The sequence below is a fragment of the Hippopotamus amphibius genome, chromosome 8, assembly GCF_030028045.1.
Source record: "Hippopotamus amphibius kiboko isolate mHipAmp2 chromosome 8, mHipAmp2.hap2, whole genome shotgun sequence".
In the NCBI taxonomy this organism is placed as follows: domain Eukaryota; kingdom Metazoa; phylum Chordata; class Mammalia; order Artiodactyla; family Hippopotamidae; genus Hippopotamus; species Hippopotamus amphibius.
Window position 1 is genome coordinate 112,341,400 of NC_080193.1, and position 16,471 is coordinate 112,357,870.

Here is a 16,471-nt window from a genome sequence, read left to right on the forward strand (position 1 = left end):
CCCCAAGGCAGTCTCCGTACTTCTTGTTTCTCAGCGTAATTTCCCTCAAAGGTTTCATATATCCCTTTGGGCAGAATGACTTCCCAATCTGCATCTTTAATCTAAGTCTTTGTTCCTAAATCTTAATTCTACAGCTCCACGTGATCGTCATGCTGTCATTTCAAACTCAAAAATAGCAAACCTCTCTGCACCCCTGATGGCTCCCCACCTGGCCTCCAAAAGTCCACATCCACCGGCCTACTTGACGTTGCCTCTAGGATGTTTAATACGCATCTCAGACTCAGGCTCTGAATAGAATTTGATTTCCATCACCTTCCCTCACCCCAGGTTAGCTCCTCTTCCAGAGTCCCTCATTTTGGGATGACACTACAATGTATCCAGGTGCTCGGGCCAAAAACGGAGTCATGATCCGGGGCTGCTGTATTTGGTGGCACAGACTAAGCCCCCACAAGGATGCCTGGCCAGGCAGGGGCACTCAGCTCGTGCGCCTCTCGCCTAGCTATGGTGCCCGGTGCCCAGGTATGTCTGTGGGAGGAAGGGAACTCTCTTCACAGAAATGTGCCGAGAGGATCTGCTTACACCGAGGCAGAACTAGCTTTTTCTACTTCACACAAACCGGCCACATAGAGCCTGGGGGTATTCCTGTATTCTGTTTCACACAACCCACGTCTAGCTCAACGTTGCTCCACCTCCCCGCCAGGTACCGCCTCCATCACGATTACCCTAGGCTCACCACCTTATCTGACCTGGAGGAAAGCCTCCTAACCGTAACACTTGTTCAACTCTGCGGCCACCGGGATCTTTTTTCTTTTGTTAACAAGACTTTAGAGAGAATTTATTAAATTAACAAAGATCACAGTATACTAATGAAGAGGATAATTAGCTAAGAAACAATAGAAAAGACAGAGGCTCAAACATCACCGAATTGGGGAAGCACCTACATCCAGATCCAAACAGCGCTGGGAAGTCAGTCCCGTGACAGCAATCTCAAACCCCAACCGGAAAGGGGTCCCGGGCACTGCGTCCACTCCACGGGGGAGACTTCAGATTGGAGTTCTGGGGGCTCCTGCTTATAAGTCCAGGCCGCAAACTGATACCATCAGTTTGCGTGTAAAAATGCAGCTCTGGATTCACTTTAACAATGTTGTTGGTTTCATCATGTGAGTCACAAGATTCTTCAGACCCTGGGGGTCTCACGGGGATCTTTTTGGAAACATAGATTGTGGCACTCCCAGTGACTTCCTGTCAACCCTAGGATAAAGTCCAAACTCTTCACCACGGCTTTCAGGACACTAAATGCTCTATTCCCTGGTTACGCCGTGCATCTCATTCCCTACCGCTCTGCCCCTTGCAGCTCTCTCCAGCCAGCTGTCTTCTTGCTGGTCCTTAGGGCACTCAGGGCCTGCACTTGCTGTGCTGCTGCCTGGGATGCTCTTTCCCCAGGTAGTGAGGAGGCGCCACTCCTTACTTCATTCAGGTCTCTACTCAAATGTTACCTCACTGACTCTAAAACACTGCCCCCCTTTTCATCATTCCTTATCCCTTTCCCTGCTTTTCTCTTCAGAGGACTTATTATTATCTGAACATACATACATACACACACGTTTCCTGTCTCCCCCACTAGCCCCATATGGGCAGAGACCTTGTCTTTTCTCCACTATAACCCCAGTGCCTACTGCACATAAGTACTCATTACATATACGCTGACTCAAATCAACACACTGTGCAAGTTAAACTCACAATGTTATATGTCAATTCTATTTCAATTAAAAAAGTGCTGACAGACTAAATGAATATTTTCTCCCAAAGCATCAAATATTCAAACTGCTACCACCATTTGGGGATTAAACTGTAAGCATTATTAATTCTTCTACCTCCCTTGACTTTTACTTCTTCAAATATCATTACCACATTTATTCAATCCTCCTAATTGGTGCCTCCGCTTCTAGTCCTTCTTCCACCCTCTAAAACGTTCCCACATGTGTCTAATCTCCTCCTCAAAACATTACTGTGACAACTAAAGGTTTCTCAGAAAGGGAGTATCCAACCCCGCCCCCCCCCCCAAAAAAAACACCTCCCCAAGTCATTCCTGATAAAATTTAAGTTCATTAGCCTTGCTTTCGGGATTCTTCAGTGTAGTTAGCTTTGTCTCTCTCAACCTCAACACAGTAAAGCTGGTCTCTTCAGTTTTAACAACTTTACCCTTGTTTTTATCGTAGTGCCTATGCTCCTTTCTTTGGAACACCTAGATTCCTAATCAAATCCTTCCCTTCCCCCAAGCATCCCATCCAGCATTCACTATCCATGTAGCTTGTTGCCAGTGCCCACATAGTGCTCTGTGATAGCATGTACCAAGGAGTCATCAATTAGATACCTTCCGCTCCTACTAAACCACAGCACATACTATTTATTTCCTGAAAGCATCTTTTCTCCACCCGTTTTTCACTGCAATTATTTTATTTTTATTTCTTGGGGTTTGCCAGCATGTCAAAAGAACCTTTATTCTGTGTATAACAGCCACTTATGCTCTCATGCTTTCTTGCCAGATGCCTTTGGAGCAGGTGCTTTCTGGGCTGGAGCTTTCTGACCCTTCTGAGCTTTTGGAGGAGGTGCTGCCTTCTGGCCTGCAGCTTTCTGGGCGGGAACCTTCTGAGCTGGCGCTTTCTTACCCTCAGTGGTCATCTTTTTTGCTGGAACCTTTGCAGCAGCTGCCGCAGCTAACCCCTCAGCAGCAGGTGCGTTCTTGGGAGAAGCTTTCAGGAGAGCTGCCTTTTGAAGTTTCTTAACTTCAAGCTTGACTAGTCTCTTCCTCATTTTCCTTGCCTTCATGACTTCATAACGATCAAAATCTGTCATCCTGGCTTTCTTTTCCCTGGCTTCAATCTTCTTGGCCCACCTTATGGCTGCCCACTTTGCACTGATACCTGCCTTCTCCCAGGCTTCTCAGACATACTTCTGGCGGGCACTGTGTGGGACCCTGAGGATGAAGTCAGTGAGCTGCATGCACTGCAGTTATTCTTAATCCCCTCTCTGTGAGCTCTACGCCAATCTCTTAAATCAGAAATCATCTCTTAAATAGATGGCTAGTGGCAAGCTGCAGCATAGCACAGAGATCAACACCATGCTTAGGGATGACCTAGACACGTGGGATAGGGAGGGTGGGAGGAGGGAGGCTCAAGAGGGAGAGGATATGGGGATATATGTATAAATACAGCTGGTTCACTTTGTTGTACAGCAGACACTGGCACAACAGTGTAAAGCTATTATACTCTAATAAAGATCTGAAGAATAAAAAAGCTAAAAAAAAAGTCATCTTTTTCTATTACATTTGCCTCACTGTGGCACTATCACATATGGTATATTTACTTGTGTTTCTTATCTCCCCCACTACTGAAGAGAAATCCAGAACTCCGATGTTCATACCACTGATATATTAACTACCCATAGTTCTCACTCTTTAAATTATATTCTCCTTCTAAGCAATAAATCAACCTATTTATTGCAAATCAACTTACGCATGAACTACATCCCTTTTTAAAATTCTGAATTTAGACCAAGCAAGTTTGAAGATATTTTATTATATATAGTATGTACCACTCAGTCATTTACTTATTCAATATTTCCAAAGCTCTAAAAGAAAATTCCTTATTAATGAGACCCAAGAAAGGCTGATTTTAGAGTATGATCAATTGCTTGAGGGTATACTACTAACACTTTATTCACAAGCATATTTCAGCTCCAAGAGAAATAGGAGTGTCACTCACTCCAAGACAGAAAAACACTAGGAGGCAGTACATGCACAAAGCACCTTAAAGCTAAAATTACAAATGCCTCTTTACTCTAGCAAATAGCCACCTATATTTTTAAGGTTTGCATAAATCAAGAAATGAGCTATGAGTAGAATGCCAAGAAAGACAATGGAGCAGTTTAAGTTTTGAGGCAGCGGATGGAGTGTTATTTCACTTAGGGACAGTCCACTTCGTGGTCTGTTAAGAGTTCCATAAATAGGCCTCAAACTGACACACCCTCTCGAATGACTACTGACAAACCAAACAGAAAGAGGAGGACAACCTGTAAGAGGACTCGTGCAACTCCAAGCCAACTGTTGTAAAGGATGTAGGTGTGCTAACCATTGATCAAGCCTCATTCTCCTAATTTCCCAATGGATACTTGAGTTATGTTAATTTTAAAATACCTCTCAAGAAAGCTAGGGTCCAGAAAACAGTGAGTTAACTCACAGTAACTGCCAGAGGCATGGAACCTGTGTTTTGATGAATCATTCCTCAGTATAAAGAAAGAGAGCTTATACTACAGAACAGTAACCCATATAAATGCAGGCCTCTGATGTTTAATGTGTGTCTCCCCCTAGCAAAAAGAAACTGCACTTGGGCAGTTAGCCACTAAAAATTTATAAACTAAATGTTAAGTTCTCCTTTCATGTTGCAGATTCTCCAGTACTGCTAGACTTTCCTTATCAAATATCTTTATCAGAACCAGACAACCTTATCTTAGTTTATTTGTACAAGGTTATGACAACAGTGGAACAAAAATGTTACAGTTCACCTAAGTTCATTTAACACTGGCACGCTTGGCATATCAAAATCATACTTTTTTTCACAAAAAAGCTAGAAGCAGTTATAGATTCTACTAATTTTACAAGTCTAAAACATGACATTCCTCTCTCCAATCCTATCATTCTATTTATCTTGAGCATGTTTAAAAGTAGAATTGTGTAGCTTTTGTGCCTTCCTCCCAAATACCGTAATTCTGTACACGCAGAAATTACTAGAATTACATAAGCACATTACTTTGTATTTACATAGTGAATGACCTTGAAAAATTCAACATAAAAAATTATAACTGTTTTTAAACATCTCTGACAGGCTTGTTGTAAAATATAATTATACGTATACTTAATTTATTAGTGCCACTAAGGTTAAAGGCCTTGGCTCAAGATCGTACAGCATGAATTAGTAATATAGCTAGGATACATTCCTAACTGTACTATTAGACCATGATGATGTGAGTCCTTAATAGATCTCAGACTGCTATCCAAAGGATAGAAGTAAACTAAAAGACCAAATACCAATTTAGCTTTAATCCATAAAGATCCTTTGCTAAATAAGTGTTGGAAGGAAGGAAGGAAAGATGGGAGGACAGGAGTGGAGAAGGAAGAGGAGGCGAGAGATGAGGATGGGGGCGGGGGGGAGGGAAGATGGATACATTGGCTTGACACTACTCCAAGTGTTTTATTTCCAACCCTATTACCAACTGCAAAACCGTGGTTGCCCTTGTTTTTCACTAGTGTCTGTCTTCACACGAAGACTAATTCGCCCTTTCGGAAAGGCTTTAATGAAAAAAAGCAGGTAGCTGAAAATCCATCCTTCTGTTTCTACCACGTCGTTTGACGTAAGCTGCTCTCTCATTTCCAGCTCACTACAGTATCTGTTGCTGTGGAACAGATACTCTTCTCCATCTGTTAAATAAACCATCATCACTCCAGATCCAATTTTGTTTTAAAAGCTTACCTCCAACTTGGCCTTTTATAGCCTTTAAATGAAAATAAATTTTCAGCCTTCTTTGATAAATATTTTTCTTAAGGTTAGGTTTTTAAAAATATAAGCCTGCTATAGTGTAGCTAAAGAAAAACTTTAACTTTCCAGCAAATGTAAATTAATCACTTGCCAACAAGGTTAGAAACATAAACCTGTACAACGTGTATGTGATCAAAGGTATTCTCTCTTTCTCTTACTACTGAGTTTAACATTCGGATGGATGGGTAAAACAGTTATGATTAGACAGTCTGAGTATGAGGCTACATGTTCCTAAAGCTTTCCAATGACTTATTCAGATACAATTATTAATATATAGTTGGCCTTCCATATCCGTGGGTTCCACATATGTGGATACAGAGGGCTGACTGTAAGGGACTTGGGCATCCTCAGATTTTAATATCTGTGGTGGGATAAGAAGGGATTCTGGAACCAGTCTCCGAGGATACTGAGGGATGACTCTTACTATATGCAGACAAAACTAATCCAACCGACATGATCAGAGGATTACAGAAAATCCTTTATAGGAAAAACAGTTCAGCAATTTCATGACCACATTTCCAAATTTCTACACAAATGCAGGAGGTCCTCATACTATAATCTTAGTGGAGAAGAGTACATTGAACAGTAAATTTTACTCTAAAAAAGAGTATAGAAATTTCACTTACAAAATACGACCCCACAATGACAGCTCCAAACACTGCATTTTGCTCGTGGTCAGCTAAGGGATAAACTCCCTTAGGCATCCCATTTTCAAAATTTCTCAATGAACAGATTCATTTGAAATAAACTTACTCTTAAACTAAGAAGCCATAATTATATCAAAGAAATCTAATAACCCATGAGGACAATTAGGATTATATATTATTTACAACAAACAGCTAATATGTAGCCCCTACTCTCCCTCAGCTGAAATAAGTGCTGTCAGTGTTGCTGTCCCTGTTAGGTTTCAGAGGAACTTGAGCAAGGTCATAGTGCTGCTGAGTGGCAGAATGCGGGCTCAGGCCCAGTCCGCCTGACGCCAGGGCCAGTGTTCTCTCAAGCTCTACTCAGTACGTAACTACCAGGCCAAGAGATTCCTAACGAAACCTGAGATGAGATCGCCTCAGCAATATGGTACCAAGGCTAAAATATGTCGTGCTAGAAAACAAAAGAACAGCAACTAAGAAACAATTTACAGCGAAATCAGAGATACCAATTTTCTATTGAGGTGCTTTTTTTTTAAATTGAAGAGAAAATAAGGGAACAAATCATTCAACTCAGCATATCAATGTCAAAAAGGAAAAAAAAAGACGGTATCTTCATTCTTTAAGTATCTAAAAATGAAATTTGAGTTTTGGGTTAATGTGAATAGAGCAAGTATGACTGCTGCAGCACTGGCAGCCAATAAACAACTTCTTATCTCAGGGGCTCATATTATTCTGGTAAATGCCAATGAATGGTCTAAAAAGATACCAATGGGCTTGCAAGCAACCCTCGTTTTATATCCAAGTATGAAAGTCGCTAACAACGAATCTTTGTGTGGGCTGTTTACAAAGAGCACTCCAATTAAGAAGCAAGCAGCAAACAGAAGAACAGAAATGAGCATGGCAAAGGCAAGCTACTTCTCTGAAGAACAAAGGTGCATTTTGCATGTGGCAGACCTAAGAGTATTTGCACTGCACTGACAACTATCAAAGTTTTATTTATACTCACTATCTTCCTGGCTCTCTTCCTCCCTTATACAAATAAATATTTATAAAACTCCACGAAAATTAGTTAATATTCATCAGCGTTCGGGTAGAGAACACGGCGCCACACTTCTGGCATGATAAAGTGTCATGCTTATTTACAATTATTATTAACTAAAAAGACAAGTACATAAAACCCCAAATGTCAAAGAAACTAAAAGCAAAGTATAAGACAAGAAATTGGTCACCAAATGCTTGTACATATTACTTTAAAAAAAAATCAGGGTCAGGGCCACTGGAATCAAGATGCTACACTGCATGATATAAATTAAAAATAAGGAGATACAAACAAGTTCCCTGAAAGAGATAGGGTTCTCCTTCCGATGAGAAACAAAACAAAATTTTGGCAGCAACAGAGACAGAATTATTTCAATTTAAAGGACCTGTCTTTCCTGTGCATGCCCTGAATACTGCTACCACACAAAGCAAGGCATCTGTATATGACTACTCTATAGTTATTTCAACCACAATACATCCTTACTGATTGCTTCTAGGAAAAAAAAAAAATCCCTCATTTCCACGGGTCTCCAGAGAGCCATACTTAACTCTCTACATTCTTTAATGTTCATTTCACAGTTCTACTGTGAAAAGTCCAACATGTGCTTTATGGACAACACACAGAACAGGTACATTAACAATATCTGTTTCTCTAGTGCTATGTAGTTTTCAAAACACTTTCACAGACGTTCTAATTTGCTAACTATTCAAGTTATGAAAGCATGTTCCTCCAGCATATAAGCTGCTGGAGAATAGGATATTTTTAAGACCCTCAAAAGTAAAGCAATTTAACATCTGATATATAATTAGGCCTTATCATGAGACTGCTTCTTACACCTATCTGTATTTAAACATTTATAATTCTTATCAGTAATACTTTATTCTGCGAAGCAAGGAGCATGGACATAAAATTACTCTCAGAATTCACTTGTTAGTGTAATGTATATTAGTTGAAATTCTTTAAGCAGAACCAAATTCTAAAAGGAAAAAGACCTTTGAGGTCTAAAAACATGCCTTCTACGTAGGAAGGGTCTAAAGTAGATTCGAAAGCCTACTGTTAAAATCAATTTCTGGTAAATGTTCTAAAATCCCCTGCCTGATGTTCTGCAGCTCCTACACCCAAATTTGAGATGCAGTCATAGGATATGGGGTGGGGTGGGGTGGGGTGGGAGTGGGAGGTACCAGAGAAGAGACTGCCATCACTATAAATCTGTGGTTAGAAACCTCAAGAGTATTCTAACAATGTCACCATGTTTCCCTCGGCTCTCTCTCTCCAAGAACAAACTTTTCTTACCTTCTCTATGTTTTGAAACCTGACTCACTCCAAGCTAACTCATTCTTAGCAGAAAGCCTTCTTTCATATTCTTCAGGAAAATGGAAACCAATGGACAGAAACTCTCTCAACCTCCTTCTACCATGTCTGCAACCTACCTACCTGCCTGCCTGCCTCTTAATGACCTACTTTATTGGAGGAGACGCTCTTCCTTCCACCAAACCTAACCTTCCACTTGTGCTGAGAGCTCCAACTCTTTCCAGGGATCTCACTTTATTGGACTTTTCCTCTTTTGTATCTACTTCAAGCTTTCCTTCTTTACTTTCTATCAGCTGCCAAACCTGCTCTACTCCAAATAGTTCTGACCTTTAAATCTCAACGCCAATAAAATATTCTTAAAAGGTAGGAAGTTACCAACGTGGGCTGACCAATGTTTTATTTTCTGAGTGCAAACAATAAAAACAATTCTACTATCTACTATTATCATTTACTAAATAAAAAGACATTTTAACACCAAAAGAAAGAAAATTAGGAAGGACATGTAAATGGACACTCATCTTACTCAACACTTACCTGCTTTGGTACAGATGACTGCTCAAAACTTCTTAAAATACTCTTTGACTTCTGATACTACACTATGCTGGACTTTTTCTCTGGCCACTTTCCCCAAATGGGAGCTCTACTACTCTATCTTACTTTTAAAATAGAAGTTCCTTAGGGTTCCTTCTCATTTCACACTGTCTCCTGGAGCAATCTCTCACACCTCCCCACAGCTCTGAATCTACTCTTCCATGCTGATCACTCGCAAAATTCCACCTTCAGCTTAGACCACTGTCCTGAATTCTAGGCCTGTTATCTGATGCTTACTGAACACCACTACTTGGATATCTCACAAATACAGACATGCCAAAAGGACGTTCGCTTTCACACACTGCTAACTGCCTAACCATTATCCATTTCCTACCCAGTTAGATGGACTAAGAGAATCTCTATCTGTTAGGGGTAGCAATGAGCCCAATTAAAAAACAGCTCCTTAGATTCCCCTACATCTAGTCTGGCCAGTGAGTGTCAGATGAGTTTCTGGGAAACATCTTTTACCTGATATAGGTGTCACTCTTTCCTTTCTTCTTCTACTTTGACCATACAAGTGATGCCAAAAGTGAAACACCTATCTGGTAACTATAAGGTGACAGGCATGAGGTCCACACACTAAGGTTGGTCAGAGCAGAAGCATACCTTACTGATGGCACTAGTCCTGGAACGTCTACCCCCAGACTTGTTATATTAGAAAAAAAAAACCATTTGTCTAAACTACTGTTAATCAACCTCCTGATATCTACAGTCAAAAAAATCCTTAATCATTACAATCAAAATTATTTCTGTACTCCCAAAGTTTGCAGAAGCAAACTGCCCTATTGCTCCTACTAAAAACCTGGTAGTCAACTTGATATCTCATTCTTTTTCACCCATCAAATACTATCAAGTGCTGTTAATTCCATTTCTTAAACACATATCTACTTTTTCCACCTCTAATACCCTATTTTAAGCTACTACCACATCTCATTTCAGGCCCAAAACTTCAACTTTTGTCTCCTTCTAATCTGTTCTGCACAGAGCAGTGTTTAAAAACCAAATCATGTCATTCCTCTTAAGTCTTCAAGTTTCCAAATGCACTTTGAATAGCCCAGAACTCCTAACATGGCATGTAAAACACACGTAAATGTTTGCCAAACTGTGTTCAGAGGACTACCTGCAGCAGAGACACCTGCGGTGCTTATTAAGAATGCAGATTTTAAAACCAATCTTTGGGGTTGGGCTTTAGGAATCTCCATTTTAAAATTAGGACATTAACAGTTTGGATGCACATTAAAATATGAGAAGGCCTACCCTACATAATGTGATCTTATCTCTAAGACTCATCTAGGGCCAATCTCCATTCACCATGCCTCACCACATTTGCTTTCTTTCACCTTCTGAAGTGTACTGAACTCCTTTCTGTCCTGAGGCCTTTAAAACCAGACTATCCTATTAATCCTATTCTACCCTTCCTCTAACGCATTCTAAACTTAACTATCACCTTTCATGGAAAACTATCCATACCTAGTCATCCAGGTAAAATGAGGTCTTCGTGTTACACCCTCTCCTAGCGCTCTACTCTGTACTGTCCTTTATTACCATCATATTTGACTAGTTTTTTTTTAAAAGATAAAATATTAAAGATACAGCTATTGCCCCTGCATCCACTCCATTTCCTCCCAGAGGTAAGCTTTACTGAAGACTGGAGTGCATGTTCTTATACTTTTAACTACACTGTATATTTGTCTCAAAATTTGTTACGGATATGTAAGAAGTGTCATACAGTATATATCATTTTACCTCCTTTACAGCAGTTAAAAGGAACTAGATTTACATGTATCAGTATGAACAAATTACTTATCACCATTTAATTATTTTAGTAATGATTTATTCAGTAATCTGCATCCTCCTCTAGACTGTAAATACCAAGAGCTGAATCAAAGTTGTGTCATTAACCACTGCATACATTAAGCATTCTGCAGTTTCTGGCACATTATAGGCAATAAATAAACACTGGTTGAATGAAGAACTAACTCATGAATGAATAATGAACAAGATAATGCTACAGTTAGTTTATATAAAACCTGAGCTACTCCGTCGAATTGGCCAAATATCTTGAACTAATTCTGTTACGTGCTGTTTAAACAGAAAATAATACATACTGAGGGATAATTGGTTCTTAATAGAAAGAAAAGTAATTTTAGAGGCTATATATATTCATTTATATAAAGGGATCTAATATTGGACATTGGTGAGATAGCATCAGAAAACAGGAGAAAACACACACGAGGAAAACAAAATTCATGGCACATAGAAGGGATGAAAAATTGTTTGGTGAATTAAGTAAAACAGGGACTAACAATACTGAAGAGGAAACCTAGAGACCAGAAAAGTCTTAGCCACTTTCTTACAGCCAAATAAGTGGGGAAGCAACTTCACAGAAAGAATGGACTATATGACCACTTTTGTACTGTACTACATTATTATAAAACCAATTCTGGAAGAAAAGAACAGATGGAAAATGCATACATTTACTGCTCACCTGCCAGAATAAGGGCATTCAGAAAGGCAGAAGTTATCTTTTAAATAGAATTTAATAGCAGAACTGTTTCTTCATAGTCTAGTATACATGGTATATTTTTTGTGACTTCTGCTTATATTTAACATTGTCATTAAACTAAACATCAAATGTATAGAAGGACAGTTGTAAATGGATGCAAATGAGGATAGAATATTTCATCTCTTCATCACTGAATCATTCTAGTTCTGTTGGTTTCCAAAAAAATTTTTATACTAAAAACAAGCACAGATGTGAACAAAGATACGTTCACTTTTGGATAATGAAGTTCCAGATCATAGAACTGTTACACATAAATAGGATTACTGAAAACCCCTAACTTTGAGCTCTGTGAAAAGTCAGGATTTATAAAGATTTTAATAGACTGAGTTTATCTAATAGACATGTAGAGGAGACAAACAAAAGGATTGAAAAATCTACCTTCTGAATGTGGAAGAAGAACTCTACCAAACTCATTTTACAAGGCCACCATCACCCTGATACCAAAACCAGACAGATGTGACACACAAAAAAGAAAACCCCACGTTAATATCCCTGATGAACATAGATGCAAAAATCCTCAACAAAATATTACCAAAGCAAATTCAGGAATTCATTAAAAGGATCACACACCCATGATCAAGTAGGATTTATTGCAGGGATGCAAGGATGGTTCAACAGCCACAAATCAGTCAATATGTTACACCAAATTAACAAAATGAAGGATAAAAATCATACGATTACCTCAATAGATGCAGAAAAAGCATCTGACAAAATTCAACATCCATTTAAGAAAAAAACTCTCAACAAAGTACATATAGAGAGAATGTACCTCAACATAATATAAGGCCACATATGACAAGTCCACAGCTAACACCACACTCAACAGTGAAAAGCTGAAAGCTTCCCTTCTAAGATCAGGAAGAAAATAAGGATATTTTTCACCATTTTTACTCAACATAGTTTTGGAAACCCTAGATAAAGCAATTAGACAAGAAAAAGAAATAAAAGAAATCCAAATTGGAGAGGAAAAAGGAAAACTGTCACCATTTGCAGATGACATGATATATAGAAAACCTTAAAGGCTCCATCAAAAAACTATTAGAATAAATGAATTCAGTAAAGTTGTAGGACACAAAATCAGTATACAAAAGTCTGTTGCATTTCTATACACTTACAACAAACTATCAAAAAAGAGAAATTAAGAAAGCAATCTCATTTGCAATTGCATCAAATAGAATAAAACACCTAGGAATAAATTTAACCAAGGAGGTGAAAGACCTGTATTGAAAACTACAAGACATTAATTAAAGAAACTGAAGACAACACAAATAAAAAAACATTTCATGTTGATGGACTGGAATACTGTTAAAATGTCCACACTGCCCAAAGTAATATACAGAATTCAATGCAGTTCCTATAAAAATTACAACAAATACAAAATTCTGTATTTTTCACAGAAATAGAAAAAAAGATTCTAAAATTTGTATAGAACCACAAAAGACCCCAAATAACCAGAGCAATCCTGAGAAATAAAAACAAAGCTGGAGGCATCACACTCCCTGATGTCAAATCACATTACAAAGCTACAGTAATTAAAACAGATGGTACTGGCATAAAAACAGATACAGATATCAATGCACCAGAACAGAACCCAGATATAAACCCACACATAAACAGTCAATTAACTTACAACAAAGGAGCCAAAAACATACAATGGAGAAAGGACAGTCTCTTCAATAAATAGTGTTGGGAAAACTGGACAGCCACATGCAAAAAAATGAAACTGATGGGAGGGGGCGGGGGGTGAAAGGGAAGCTGAGATGAAGCGAGAGAGTAGCACAGACATATATATACTACCAACTGTAAAATAGATAGTCAGTGGGAAGTTGTTGTATAACAAAGGGAGTCCAACTCGAGGATGGAAGATGCCTTAGAGGACTGGGGCGGGGAGGGTGGGGGTCTCGAGGTGGGGGGAGTCAAGGAAGGGAGGGAATACGGGGATATGTGTATAAAAACAGATGATTGAACTTGGTGTACCCCCAAAAAGATAATAAAAAATAAATTAAAAAAAAATGAAACTGAACTATCATATATCATGCACAAAAATTAACTCAAAATGGATCAAAAACTTGAACCTAAGACCTAAAATCATAAAACTTCTAGAAAAAAACATAAGCAGTAAGCTCCCTGACATAGGTCTTGCAATGATTTTTTTGAATCTGACACCAAAAGCAAAAGCAAAAATAAACAGGCAAGACTACATCAAACTAAAAAGCTTCTATACAGAAAAGGAAACCGTCAACAAAATGAAAAGGCAACCTACTTAATGGGAGAAAATATTTGCAAATCATGTCTGATAAGGGGCTAATATCCAAATTATGTAAAGAATTCATACAACTCAATAGCACCAAAAAAAGTCCAATTAAGAATGAGATCTAAATAGACATTTTTCCAAAGACATTCATATGGCCAATAGTATATGAAAATATGTTCTACCATCATTATCAGGGAAATGCAAACCAAAACCACAATGAGCTATCACACCTGTTAGGTTGGCTATTTTTAAAAAGACTAGAAACAACAGGTGCTGGTGATGCAGGGAAAAGGGAACCTTTGGGCATTATTGATGGTAATGTAAATTGGCACAGCCACTATGGAAAACAGTAAAGAGGTTACTCAAAAAATTAAAAGTAGAATTACCATATGATCCAGCAATTCCATTACTGGGTATTTATTGAAGAAAATGAAAACACTAACTTGAAAAGATATATGCACCCCCATTTTCACTGCAGCATCATTTACAACAGCCAACATACATAAAAAAACTAGCGTCCATCAATGGATGAATGGATTGTGACACACACACACATGGGAATATTACTGAGCCATAAAAAAGAACGAAATCTTGCCATTTAAGACAACGTAGGTTGGGGCTTCCTAGGTGGCACAGTGGTTAAGAGTCCACCTGCCAATGCGGAGGACATGGGTTCGACCTCTGCTCCAGGAGGATCCCGCGTGCTGTGGAGCAACTAAGCCCATGCACCAAAAAATAAAATAAATAAATAAATAAGACAACATAGATCCACTTAAAGGGCATTATACTATGTGAAGTAAGCCACACAGAGAAAGACAAATATTATATGATCTTCTCATATCTGGAACCTAAAAACAAACAAAAAAAGCCCCAAGCTCACAGATACAGAGGACAGATTGGTGGTTGCAAGAGGTGTGGCTGGAAGGTGGGGAAAATGGGTGAAGAGCTCCCAAGCCAACTTTTAGAATATTAAAAAGCCTACTTAGAATCAGGTAGAAACTTTGTAAATGGGCTGTTATCACCATTATCAGTTCTTAAAGAAGTTCTTTATTGTTTCCTATACTTCAAAAAACCTGTAATTTTAACATTCCAAAAAGATAAACAATATTCTGTCAAGTGCTCCAGGTGGCCATTAACTCCAAGAATTCAGCTGAAGAACACTTTTTCTTGGTTCAACAATTAACTATGTAATGATACAGACTGAAGTACCTAAGTCAGCCTTTTTTGGGGGTGCTTGCTCAACAAAGTTTGAGATTTCTAAATTATTAAGATAGAACAGTGGACACAAGTTCATTTTTTGAGGATATAACACTATTTAAAATTATCTCATGTACTTACTTATCTAGGCTGTTAAACTTTTGACTCCTGGTATATATGGTCTATGAGACCATGTCTCAGTGATCTTGCACAGAACAGAGTAGTTCCTATCTTGCTGCATGAAGGCAAATGAAGAATAAACTTTTGCACCTATTTTGCATGTTATTTGTAAAACACTTTTTAACTTCTCTGGTGGTACTGCCTTCCTCCCTTTTCCTTGCATCTCTACAAAGTTGTCTAGAGCAAAATAAATTACAATACAGTCACTGGATTTGGCCCCAAGTCCTGTTAAAACCTGTACATTTGGTCCGGCAGCCAGCAAATACTTAATGAAGACAGCTAACTGCAGAGTTTTCTAATCAGGAGGGTGGCACATTGGTTATTACTTCATAGTCTGAACCAGTCCTTTCTCCTAGTGACATTTTCTGCTGAACGTCTATAGTCAAGAAGCTTCATGAGATAATTTTAAAGTGAATTTAAAAAAAAATTCACGTGTTTAGACTCTTAGGCTTATTTTTAGTCATTATTTGGTAGGAGTGGGTGAACAGATAATTGCACTTTAAATAAATGTCAGGATTTGAAGGGTGACTTTTACTAAATGATCCAATTGGAAATATTTCTTTGAGATTTTCAGAATAAAACTGAAAAATCAGTGGTAGATTGAGTCAATGTACAAAATTTCCTTTAACATTAGACTTGAGTCTTAAAATTGTATGTCAAACATTTGGCATTGTGTACATCTACAGACAAGTCAGTGTCTATTATTATTACTTACTGAAGAAAAGCTCGCAGTGACATAAAAATGTTGGCTATTATTTTTTCTCTTGGTACATATTTAAAAACTTTCTGATTACCATCCTTCATTTTATCCCTTTGAGCTTCCAGTGATTGCTTAGTCAGTTATCAAACACCTGGCATTTTCTTCAAGCTTTATATTCTAGAGTTTTCTAGAAAGGAAGTGAAAAAAAAGTAACTCACCAATTTATCATATTGAGTTGGCACAGGGTAACAAATTTGTGCCAATATACTACTAAATAATGGCATATTTCTGAACCTCTAGCTGTGTATAATTAAGTGAGCTGAACATACAATTGATGAAATTGGAATTTTGAAATTTTATCTAGGAGTCCCAAGGATGTTTAGATGCCAGTG

The 16,471-nt window shown here is 38.4% G+C and overlaps 1 protein-coding gene and 1 pseudogene across 6 annotated transcripts in view; both read right to left on the reverse strand.

Annotated features, from left to right (window-relative positions):
• Nucleotides 1-16,471, reverse strand: part of GLS (glutaminase) — an 80,499-nt gene that overhangs the window by 9,393 nt on the left and 54,635 nt on the right. The window lies entirely within an intron of this gene.
• On the reverse strand, nucleotides 2,080-5,122 carry LOC130859365 (60S ribosomal protein L14-like; annotated as a pseudogene).